The sequence below is a fragment of the Podarcis vaucheri genome, assembly GCF_965113315.1.
Source record: "Podarcis vaucheri genome assembly, chromosome: 3".
In the NCBI taxonomy this organism is placed as follows: domain Eukaryota; kingdom Metazoa; phylum Chordata; class Lepidosauria; order Squamata; family Lacertidae; genus Podarcis; species Podarcis vaucheri.
In genome coordinates this window covers 50,714,246-50,725,167 of record NC_138761.1, presented here as the reverse complement: position 1 = coordinate 50,725,167, position 10,922 = coordinate 50,714,246, and the positions used below count along the sequence as shown (strand labels likewise).

The 10,922-nt window shown below is 49.3% G+C and overlaps 2 long non-coding RNA genes across 2 annotated transcripts; one reads left to right on the top strand and one right to left on the bottom strand.

Moving 5' to 3' along the window:
* Positions 1-22: 22 nt before the first annotated feature.
* On the top strand, positions 23-455 carry LOC309529280. The gene is made up of 2 exons (XR_014218149.1): positions 23-156; positions 316-455. It is a non-coding gene; the product is annotated as an uncharacterized lncRNA (long non-coding RNA).
* A 4,851-nt stretch (positions 456-5,306) lies between these two features.
* Positions 5,307-8,519, bottom strand: LOC309528442. Its single transcript, XR_014217748.1, has 3 exons — positions 8,407-8,519; positions 5,994-6,154; positions 5,307-5,339 (listed from the first exon to the last, which is right to left on the bottom strand). It is a non-coding gene; the product is annotated as an uncharacterized lncRNA (long non-coding RNA).
* Between the last annotated feature and the right edge of the window lie 2,403 nt (positions 8,520-10,922).

Sequence of the window (10,922 nt, the reverse complement as noted above, 5' to 3'; positions counted from 1 at the left end):
GCTACGGATCTGCCTGCGGTCGGGCGCCTGCCTGCCTTATATCTCGCCGGCCGCCTGCATAGCTAATGAGATGCAAATGAGCAGCCCCCCAATCTGGCGAGAGCGGCCACAAAGGAACCACTTTTCCAAGCCCTCCTCTCAATGGATCGCCAAATGGTCAGTGAGCTGTAAAATGGGCAACCCTCCGCCTCTTCCCCTCCCCTGCGGCTCTCACAAAAAAAGTGAGGGGGGGGGTTCATTTACATTCCTGCAAATTTGGAAGCTGCAAGAATCAACCTTCTCTCTCCCCCCCCCCCTTTTCCCTTCTGCTTTCAGGGGACGGTCACACCCAGACACACACGACCGACCTCTCTTCCACTCACGTCTGAACGTTATAAGCGCAGGAGAAACTCGGGCTCCTGCAGGAAAACAAGCCGAGACTCAGAACGTCTTGAAAGGTGTAAATGTAACACGCACGTTTTTGTTTTGTTTTTTAAAGTACATTCTTGGCAACGACATCTATCCGCCGCTAAGGATATCCTTCAACCGAGGGAAGGAACCAGATCAGCGCTACGCCCGGCTGAAACCGAATACCTTGAACCTGGCACGTGGGGCCACTGTGATATTTTTGAGGGTTTATAAATGCCCCCATCTGGAGGAGGGAGGAGAGCGAGCGAGACAATCGCGCCGAGCAAAGTTGTAGTTGTGGGGTGTGTTCTTTTAAAGTTCCCTTCAACGTGGCTACCTATGTGAGAGGTGTTCTTGGGGGAGCAAACCGGGGGGCGGGGGCGGCGGGAAATAAATTTCGAGGACTCGGCAGGACCTCCTGGATGGGTTTAAGTTCCCCAAAGTATCGAGAGCACTTCGGAATCTGCGCGCTCCCTTTGCTGATCATTATGCGGCACACACCCCCGAGACTCTCATGCTCAAACAATCCGGGAAAGACCCATGTGTTAAGTTCCAGGCGGGGGAGATGCGGGGGGGGGGAGCTTGGCTGGGTAAACAGTCCTGCTTTTTAAATACCCAAAAAGAAACACACGCCCCTCCTCCCTTCCCCTGGATTCTTGGTGAACTGCATGGAACGGCTCCACTTCCCCTAGGATGATGATGATGAAGATGATCGCCATTCCTTTTTTCACTCTGTCTCTCTGCCTTTTTCCTCCTTGAAGCTTAGTTTTTCATTTTTTTGAAGGGAAAAAAGTGAGTTTGGTGTGTGTCGTTCGCGTGGCTGTCATTAAGGCAGTTTGTTATTATGTGAGGCCTGCATCAGTTGGCCCTTTGTCCTCTCAGCTGTATGGTAATGTAGGCAGCACCTGCTCCTTGCACAATACAAACGAGAGAAAGAGCTCCCCTCGGCGCACGCTACTGCCTCTACAACAATGTGCACACATTTTTAAAGAAATCCCTTCCAGCCTTCCTTCCCCTCCCTACCTAAAAAAAAAAAAAAAAAACTTTATGCCAACCGTCACCTTATTATTATTTTTTACACATCCATCAGACACTGGAGCTTTTGTGTTGGTTAACACACACACACACACACACACGGGGGATGCTGCTGCTGCCGCTGATAGAGCAAGTCTTATTAGTCTCCCTTGCTTCCTGATGGTAGAAGCCTAGGATTTGAACACACAAAGTTTGAAGGTGACTAATTTCGACTTGATGAGGAAAGGGAGGGGGGCTGAGGAGACAGAGAAGGCGACTCCCCCACCCCCACTCCACTCTCCCCCCCTTCCTTGGTCTGGGCCTTGTTACAAAACACCTCTGTAAACAAGCAAACAGCAAAGGCTAGCCTGGTGTGCTTCATTGGGATGCAAGGTGTAACTGTCTGTGTAAATGTCATTTGAATTGCAACAGAGCTTTTCAGGGGGCAGCTTAAGCTGGTGGGCAAGGGAGAGTATTGGGCCACAATGAGTGCCCTGTAGGTATGGCTTGCTCATTCTTCTTTATGGCCACGTTGGAAGCGTGTTTTTGCAGGAGCAAATGTGACTTTCATTGAAGCAGATGTCTTGATCAGAAATGATTTTACCATGGAGGGAAGTGGGCACGAAAGGGGGGGGGGGACACACACGATGTAAAACACTTCTTCAAGTTGCTGGTGAAGGTCAGTTAAAAGAAAATCACTATTTGAATGTGCATGGAAGAAGATGAGTCTGTCATTCCAAGCCGTTGACATTGCCATTAAACCTGGAGACTTCCAACTGAATATAGTAGGCCAGTATTGATTCTGCAACAGACACTGGCCCCTAAACACACAGTTCCTCCCTGCAAAGTAGCAACAGATTTGGTCCTTTCTTGCATTGATTCACACATTAGAGAGGCAGCCTGGCTCAGTGGCAAGCAGAAGGTCCTGGCTTTGGTCTCAGGTATCTGGGCTGGCATGGGCCTGCTTGAGGATCATTCTCAGCCCTGCCAGAAGATGGTTCCAGGCCAGACTTGGTATAAGGCAACTTTGCAGAGTCCTCTTGCTCTAAGCTGACTTTGCCTTTATTGAAACCCTCAACATGCTTAGTCAGCCATGTCAGGAATTCCTGCTGGAGAACTTTTCTACACGGACTGGCAGCAAGTTTCAGAAAGGGGACCTCCCAGATCCTACCTGGAGATACTAGCGAGTGAGCCTGGGACCTTCCGTATGCAGAGCAGAAGCTGAGCTACAGCCAATGTTGTCTTGCTAGATCAGACAACAGCCATCCCGTGCAGCATTCCAAGAGATGCCTTCTGGAAATTCACAAGAAGTCATTGAGGGAGATAACTCAGAGAGAGATTTCACCTTTCATACCCTTCCAAGAGATTCTTCCTTCCTTCGTCCTAGGCAGGTTTTTCCTAAGGTTCAATTCAGCTGATCTCCTTGGAATTTTAAGCCATTGATTATTGTTCTAGCTGTGAGTGGATAATTGTCCCCCTTGCTAAGATACTTTAAGTGTATTTTCTCCATCTTTCTCTTGGGATTCTGGTTGCCTCATATGCTTCAGGAAAAGAAGAGCAACCGAAAGCTGACATTGGACGCTGCCGCAAAGGCAGGCCCGAAGGGGATTATGTGTTTTGTTGGAGATTTAAGTTGACTGAGAGATTGGTGGGCAGACACATTTCTGTCCCACTCTTTTCCCAAGGGACTTAAGGGTGACATGGGTGGGATTCCTCCCCCCTTCCCAACAACCTTGAGAGATAGGTTAAAGGTAAAGGGACCGTCAGACTCTGGGGTTGCGGCGCTCATCTCACTTTGTTAGACTGAGCTCATAACAGACTCAAGGCTATTCGGCCATCTTTATATTTCAGCAGGAATTTGAACCTGGTGGTGTTGAGGTATCCCGCAAGACAAGACAAGCTAGCCAACGGAGAACTAACATGAAAGGGAATACTAGTGTGAAGCATAAGCACAGCTGCTGGAGCACGAAACCTGAATGCAGTAAATAATTGAACGAGTCACACAAGGTGTGTGCGAGTTTTCACAGACACAGACAGCAAATCCTCAGCTACGGAGACACACAAGGCTTTTTTCTTTTCTTTTTGCAGTGTATGTATTCTTAAGTACACTAGTGGAAACAATCTCACTGAGTGCAGTGGATTTTGTTTCACCATGACCTGTTTAGAAGTGGCACACCTGGGCAGTTTAAGGGGAGGAGGGAGATGATGACGTATCATTTTGAAACAATCGGTTGAAAAACCTGCATGCTCCCATTTAAATCCAGAGTGACGTTTAGATGCATCTTTCTCCAGATGTATATTCATCACACACATTATGGTTTTATACTGTTTATTCTGGATCTGGTTGGTTTGCACATGCGAGAGCTCCTCTCTCCTTCGGCCCAGTTCCACAAACTGGAAGAAAATTGCAGTAATGATGCTGTAGCTGTTTGCTACCAGGAAGCTTATAGATTTCCAGAAGTCATTGCAGCAGTTATCTCTTGGGACAGCAACCAAGAGGAATGGACAGGTGGGGACAAGAGGACAGTAAGATGCTGTTCCATAATGCCCTGCCTTCCCCCATTCCTCTGTACTGCACTTTCTTTGGGAACCACAAATGAGATGAAGTACAATGTGTATGTGTATATATCACCACCAGCTTGAGCTGTGTAACCAATGCATTCTCTTGCCAACTTGCCATCAGTCAGGCTGGAGTGCAATCTTTCTTTTTTTTAAAAGACTTCTCAAGCCTCATTCCCATTCATGTCTTGCGCAAGAGAAGCTCCCCATAGTTTTTTTCTAAGGCATTTGCCAACATTGCGAGGGAGGGAGGAGGGAGAGAAGGAGCGGGTGATGGAATTCTCCCTTTGCTGGATTTGCAGATTTAGGATCCACTGTAGATTCAGCTTGGAAAGGCGACTGGGGAGGGGGGATTTCGCTCATTTACATTCCTGTTTTGGAAGGAGTGGGAATCAAAAGTTAAACACGCGCAGGGGCTGAAACCTTTCCCTTTCCCCTGGATTCCCCCACCCTTCCCCAAAGAACCCCCAAAGTCTCTCCGAATCTTTTTAACCACCCTCCCTTCGCTCTCAAGGATTTGTTAAACTGACGCGGCGCAGATTTCTCGATTAGGCCCGCAAAGCGGAACTGAAAGGCGTCGTAAAATCCGTCAGAATCCTGCCCAAAGCGCTTATTCTCTTCCAACTTAATTTATGCCACGCGATTCTGTATCGGGGAAATCAAGCAGAAAGTTCCTTTTCTTGACTCTCCCCTCCTCCTCCTCCTTCTCTCTCCCCCCCCGCCCCGATTCCTTGCTTGTGTGTCCTCCCCCCCCCCCTTCTCTTTCAGATGCTGCTGTGCTAACGGGGAGACTGTTTAACTTAAGTGTTTCTATAGGAGGCTGTTGTAGTTTAACTCCTGCCCACCAGTAGCTGGGCCGAACAAAGGAGGGACTCGAGGTCTAACCATTCATCCTTTCTCTGCGCTTTAATTTTCATTGATTTTGAAGACAAGGGGAGCCCTCAGGGATTCGAGCTGAAGGGGGATGACACGCCTTTAGACGCGATCAACCCCCTAGCCAGCCATCTGCTCCGAACCAAATGGCGTTTTTTCACTCCCAGTTCCTGCGTGTCTCTATACTCCCCTCTCACACTTCCAGTCCCGGAGGAGGATTTCTCTCTCTCTCTCTCTCCCACCCCCCACCCAGCAAAGGCAGCTTAAGTTAGAAGTATGTTGAATGGACTTTATCCTTCATTTCCCCCCCACCCCACCCCGTCGTTTTTATTTGCGGCGCTTGGGAAGACGGCAGCAGAAAAGGCCATAAATCCTTACCTTCCTCATTAAGGCCGCGCCGCAACCCCTTTTTAAATACTTTTTGATTCCTCAGCAAATTTACTGTACAACGCCGAGCTCATTAGCCAGCGGAGGAGACATTAGCGGGAGACAAGGAGAATTTGTCCCTGCAAAAAAAAAAGGGGGATTGTAAAGTGTGTGGGAGAGGGGGTGGGATGCGTGGGTGGGAAGCTGCGGCTCACTGCCCTCGAAGAAGCTTCTCTGCTTTTCCTTTTCTTAGGGAAACTTTCCTTTTGGCTCCGGAGGATCTCGAAAGAGATTGCGATCCGAGGGCAGGGCGCCGTGGGTCCTTGCAGCTTCCGCCAGGGCAGGACCCTAAGCAGCTTGGGGGGCTCCGGTGGGAAGAAAAGGCCCAGGCCTCCTGACTGTTGGAGCAGACCAAGAGTCCCCGTCGCGCCCCTCTCTCCCCCCCCCACAAATGCCTCGCCCTGTTTCCAAGACGTCGGTGCTAGAGACCACCACCCTCGCATCTTGTGGCAGTGAATCCCTCGAGCTGGCGAGATCCAGCCAGCGATTCGATAGCCAAGTGGCCAGTTCGTACATGCATGCGCGCAATTTGGTTGCCGAATGCCTGCGCTGTCTGACTCCACCGGAACGCGCGTCACGCGAGACATTTGTCTGCGCGATGTGATGTCTGTCGTGGCTCAGTGTCACCTGCCAATCTCCCCTCTGTGCCGCTTGAGTTAAAAAGGCACGAAACGAGCCGTTCTGGATTCCCCCCCCCCTTGACGGGGGAGAAGGGATGCAGACCGAAAGGATACCTTGTGGAACCACAACAGGTCCAGATCTCAGGGTTGCAAACTCAGCGTAAAGGCCGACGTCACCTGAGTGAGGGAGATCCTTGCCCGTTCCCCTCTCAGCATCGGGGTTCATTATAACGCTAGTCGCTTCTCTGGAGCAGCAGCAGCAACAGTCAGGTGGCCTAGTCAGGTGAGAACCAGGGAGATGCAGGTTCAAATCCCTATTGCTCCGTGAAACTAACTGGGCGACCCTGAGCTAGCTGTTCTCTCTCAGCCTGACATCCCCCACAAAGTTGCTGTGAGGATGAGATTGAGGTGCGGAAGATATGTATTGAAGCTCCCAGGAGGAATGGTAGGATTTAATGCAATAAATAGCCCCTCCCCTTGTTTGGTATCTTCAAATTGTGGTGCGGGGGACAAGAAAACCTCACTGAAATCAAAACACCTTACCAGAGAGAGAGAGAGTATTGGGAAGGGTCTTAGCTCAGTAGCTGAGTATATGATTCCTGCAATGCAGGGGGTTGGATCCTCAGGGCCCCTTCCAATACTGTACTACGATTCTGTTCTTTGCTTTGCATGCATTTGCTCTGCATGCCTGCATTTGCTTCCCTCCTACCAATCCATAGGCTATGCTAATAATATAAGTGGTGCGCGGATTGAATGATGGAAATGCCAGGCTGCTGCGACCAGGTGCATCACAGTTGCGCTTTAGATGGGCAGGCGAGGTCTTGCACTTGGGTTCGGGTGTGGCTGGGAGCGGCGGGACGCGCCTGGTGGTGGGTGCCCGATCTGGCGGTGGAGGAAGCTCTAGATCAGCCCCCGGGACGTCGCCCCACCTCACCTCTCTCACAGGTGGGGTGGGGAGACGTCCGGGATGCCAATTCAGAGGGGTAGCCTCGTGCGTCTGTGGTAAGAAAAAGCCACCGAGAGTCCCGGGGCCCCACACAATGCCCCATGTTAGCAGAGGTGGGCTTCCCCTGCACCTGGTTAAAAATCGGGTGCCTTTAAGTTTGGCTTAGAAGTTCACGCAAGAACCGTTAGCCGCCTGGAATATCACACGAGCCTATTCCACAAATGCGGAATAACCCCCTGCCCACTTCCCCGTGGTGAATGGCCACCTCAGCGGTGCAGTCAAGGCAGGACTTCGGAGCAGAAATCTGCTGGGCACAGCAGAATGGACAGGAAGAACCCCACCCCCTCATCAGGGTTAATTTATGGTGCCTATTCTGAAAAAAGCAAAGCAATAGACATTCTCTAAGATGAAAACCTATAGATCCAGAGCATACAATTACATAACTGCATCATAGGGTGGCGGTGCCTTCCATAGAGGCCCCGTTAAATCAGTCCCCTTGAATTCAGGGGTGTGTATAGGATTGTAGCCCTAATAATCCGGATTGAATGAAGGTTTGAATGAAGGACAAAGGGGAACTCTTGATCAACCTAAAGTGACGTGTCACTAAAACGGATTCTGGACACCATCAGCTCTGGCGTCTTTTCACCTGCTTGATCCGGGAGCAAATGAACTTCAGGAATGCTGTGTGTGAGCAGGGGTGTGATTTGGAAGAAGAGACGCGAGCCCTCCGGAAGCTCGTACGGCGCTCGCTGTGGGTTGTTTTTGTGTGTGCGCGCAAGCACCTGCCCCAGTTGGTAAAACGGAGGGCGCACCATTTGGATGCGAAGAAAACGCGCGCAAAGTTATGTCTGGGAAGCGAATCTCGCTCAGAGTTCAGGCTGCTATCCTATACGTATTTTGACGGGGAGGGGGCATTACATTCAGTGCGGGCCTTCCATTGGATCGAGCTGCGCAGCCACATCACTCTTATATAATTATAATGTCATTTCTTGCATCCAGACAAAACTCTTTTCCTTTTCTAACGTGGAACAGTTTTTACTCATCGCTCCACTGCCCCCTCCCTGCTCCCCCCACCTCTCCCCCTTCTGCTTAGCATGTGCAGGCCACGGAGAATTAATGTGGGAAAGGACTCCTCTCCTGCTCTCCTGAGACTTGTGCCATTGCAACCCCAGCCTTTCACACACCACAACACAAAAATGAAGTGGGTGGAAAGCAGAGACGGCTTGTTTGGGGCTTGGGGGTGTCCAAAGAGGAGTCTGGCAGTTCCAGCCGAACTATTGCTCAAACATACATGTTGGGAACATGCCTTTCCGCCTCCTTTTTTAAAAAGAGAGGAGTCTAATTCTTCAGAAGTTTCTCCCGCAGGTCTGTCGAAAGTTGCAAAGGCATGTGCTGATTAGAATAAGAAAGGGCCAGTCGCGTGGCTCAGCTGGCACACAGAGAAGCCAGATGATAGATAAGCAGCAGCTCGGGGGCTCCCCTCCCCCTCCGCTCTTCTCCCCCCTCCTTTTCCAAATCGCAAATCATCTGCTCCGGCCCTCTCCTCGCCTCTCATTTTCATCACAAAGCTTGTGTGTTTACCTGGGATCCCAGAACCGACGGGGCATTCCTTTGTCTCTCCGATCAGATTGCTGCAGCCAGCTGCTCTTCCCAGCCCTTTCCATGGGCAAATCTGATCGTGGCCCCAACATGTGGGGTTGGACTTGATTGAAAATGAGGTGGGGGCGGGGTGGGGGGGGAGAGAAAGGCCTCCAAGACCGCTCACTCGAGGGGAAGGGGGGCAGTTTCTACCCCTTGGTTATACCCGAGTTATTTTTTTCTTTGCCTCTCCCCCCCCCCACAACCCCCCTCGCCCTTTGGTATCTTGTACGTTTCGGCTGCTAGAGATCTGCTGGGACAAGGGAAATGTCTTTGGGGACAGTGCTCTCCTCTTGCTGCCTCTCCCCTGCCTCCCTTCTCCCTAGCCTCCCTCCTCGAACTGGAAAGGATTATTGGTTGAATATTCTTGCGAGGGGCTGAGGTCAGTCGCGTGCCGATGTCTGCCCAGGGAACATCTGCCGGGGCCTTAGTGCAAATAAAGCCAGCCGCGATGGGCCGAGGAGATTAGAGAGAGAACGATGGAGCCCATAGCTCCCCAACGTAAGATTTCCCCGCAGGGTCGCCAAAAGAAATTGAGAGACACGTGTCTAGGACGACGTCCCCGAATTACAGCATCCACACGACCAAAGGTTTAGAGCTGATCCCCGCGGGATGCGCGCGCATCGCTTCTCTCTCCCCCCCCCCCGCGTGGGCGGGGAGAGGAAACCTTCGCTCCGGGGAAGCGTGAACGGAGCCCATTGGGTCACGAAGAACTGCGCCGGGAGGGCAGGATGGGCGCCCTCCCACGTGTTAGGCAGCGGTAGAATTCTGAGCTGTACCATTTCAGATTGCAGGCGCGGGCGGGAGTGGCTTCTTTTATTATTATTTCGGGATTCGCCTGAGCATCAAGTATCTCCTGAGTATCATAAGCTAACACATCAGAAAGGAGGGTTGAGTTCAGTTAGTGGAGGGGGTTTGTGGAGTCATTTTAAAAGAACAAAAAGCAGGCCATCACCTCTTGAAGTCTGACATGGGACAAGACACAACATCTGTCCTCTCAGTCCACCACTTCGTGCAAAGCGACTTTCCCACGTGCAAATCGTGGCCTGACGTTTCAGTGAGAAATAAGCATGTGTGAACACAAGCATGGATTCTAGCTAGTGGAACCCGTCCTTCAAGTTAGGCCTCAGTATTCTAATATGAGACGAAGTAATCCTAGTGTGCGCAGAGTGCATTTTGTTCACCACCACCTGTCACAATGAAAAGGTGGGGCTTCGAGGCAGGTGTTGTATCGCCGTATCGTTTACTCTGGATTTCTTATCATGCAGTAACCAAGATGCATATTCAATGTCACTGAATGCGGACTGGTTACCTTCCAGTTCATCCTGTCTTAACCTCCTCTCCTACTCATGATCAGGATGGTCAAATATTCAGCCTTGGCCTCTTTCACATACTTGTCATCTTATGGAAGGGAAAAACCACAAGAGGCTGTTATTAAAGGATAAGTAATCCACAGCCAATTGTCTTGATTACCACCCCTTTGAAATACACATAAACAAAGGACATAGGAAGAAATTTATAAGCCATTTTTAAAAAATGTTACTAAATTCAATCCTGAGTTTAATTCCTGGAAAGCAATCATGTACTTTCATGCAAGTCATACGAAAGGACAAAAGTTACTTTTTTTGCATTTCCCATCTTTGCAATGTGAATGTTAAACCTACAGAGGCTACATGATATACACACAAATAGGCACACACAGACACATATTATATAAATATATATAGATATAATTTTGATTGTTTTTTCAACAAGGCAACATATAATTTAAATGGTCCATCTTTTGCTTTCTGTCCTGCATTAACAATATGCGCACAAATAGTGAGAGGAACTCAAAAGCAATTTTTAGGGGGTCATGTGTGAAAATGCCTTTGGTTTGTTCGAGCAAAAATACCAAAGGAATTTTCACACTTGACACCAAAGCGCCTTTGAGCCAACCTGAAGCTACTCTCAGGCACATGTGAATATTGTTAAAGTGAGATAAAAGGCAGAAAAAAAGTTTGTCAACGAACAGACATTCTAGACCATGTTGGTTTTACATTTGCGTTACATTTTTTTAAAAGGCAGACTATTCAAGACACCTTATTGAATATGCATTACAAATTATATTCTAAGTATGGGCACGTAAAAATGTACCCACAACAAGGCCCTATCCCAAAAGTAAGTGGTTGAAACAAGGATCAATTCTCTTCCAAGATGCTTAGGATCAGGACGTAAGGTCTAAGTAAAAGTTTAAAAACCATTTTGCAAAACTCCTTCCAACAGAAACAAATAATTTTAGTCTCGTTTACTCTGAAACGGATCTGCACAAGTTTCCAAACACTTAAATCCTTTTGCTGTCATGACGTATTTCTGTTTCCCACTAAACGTTCCTCTTTGGTGCCACATTTAAACGGTGTGAAGCTGGCTATTGTGGCTGTAGAGCAAGGCAATATTGGAACTGCCCTTTTCCACCCTGG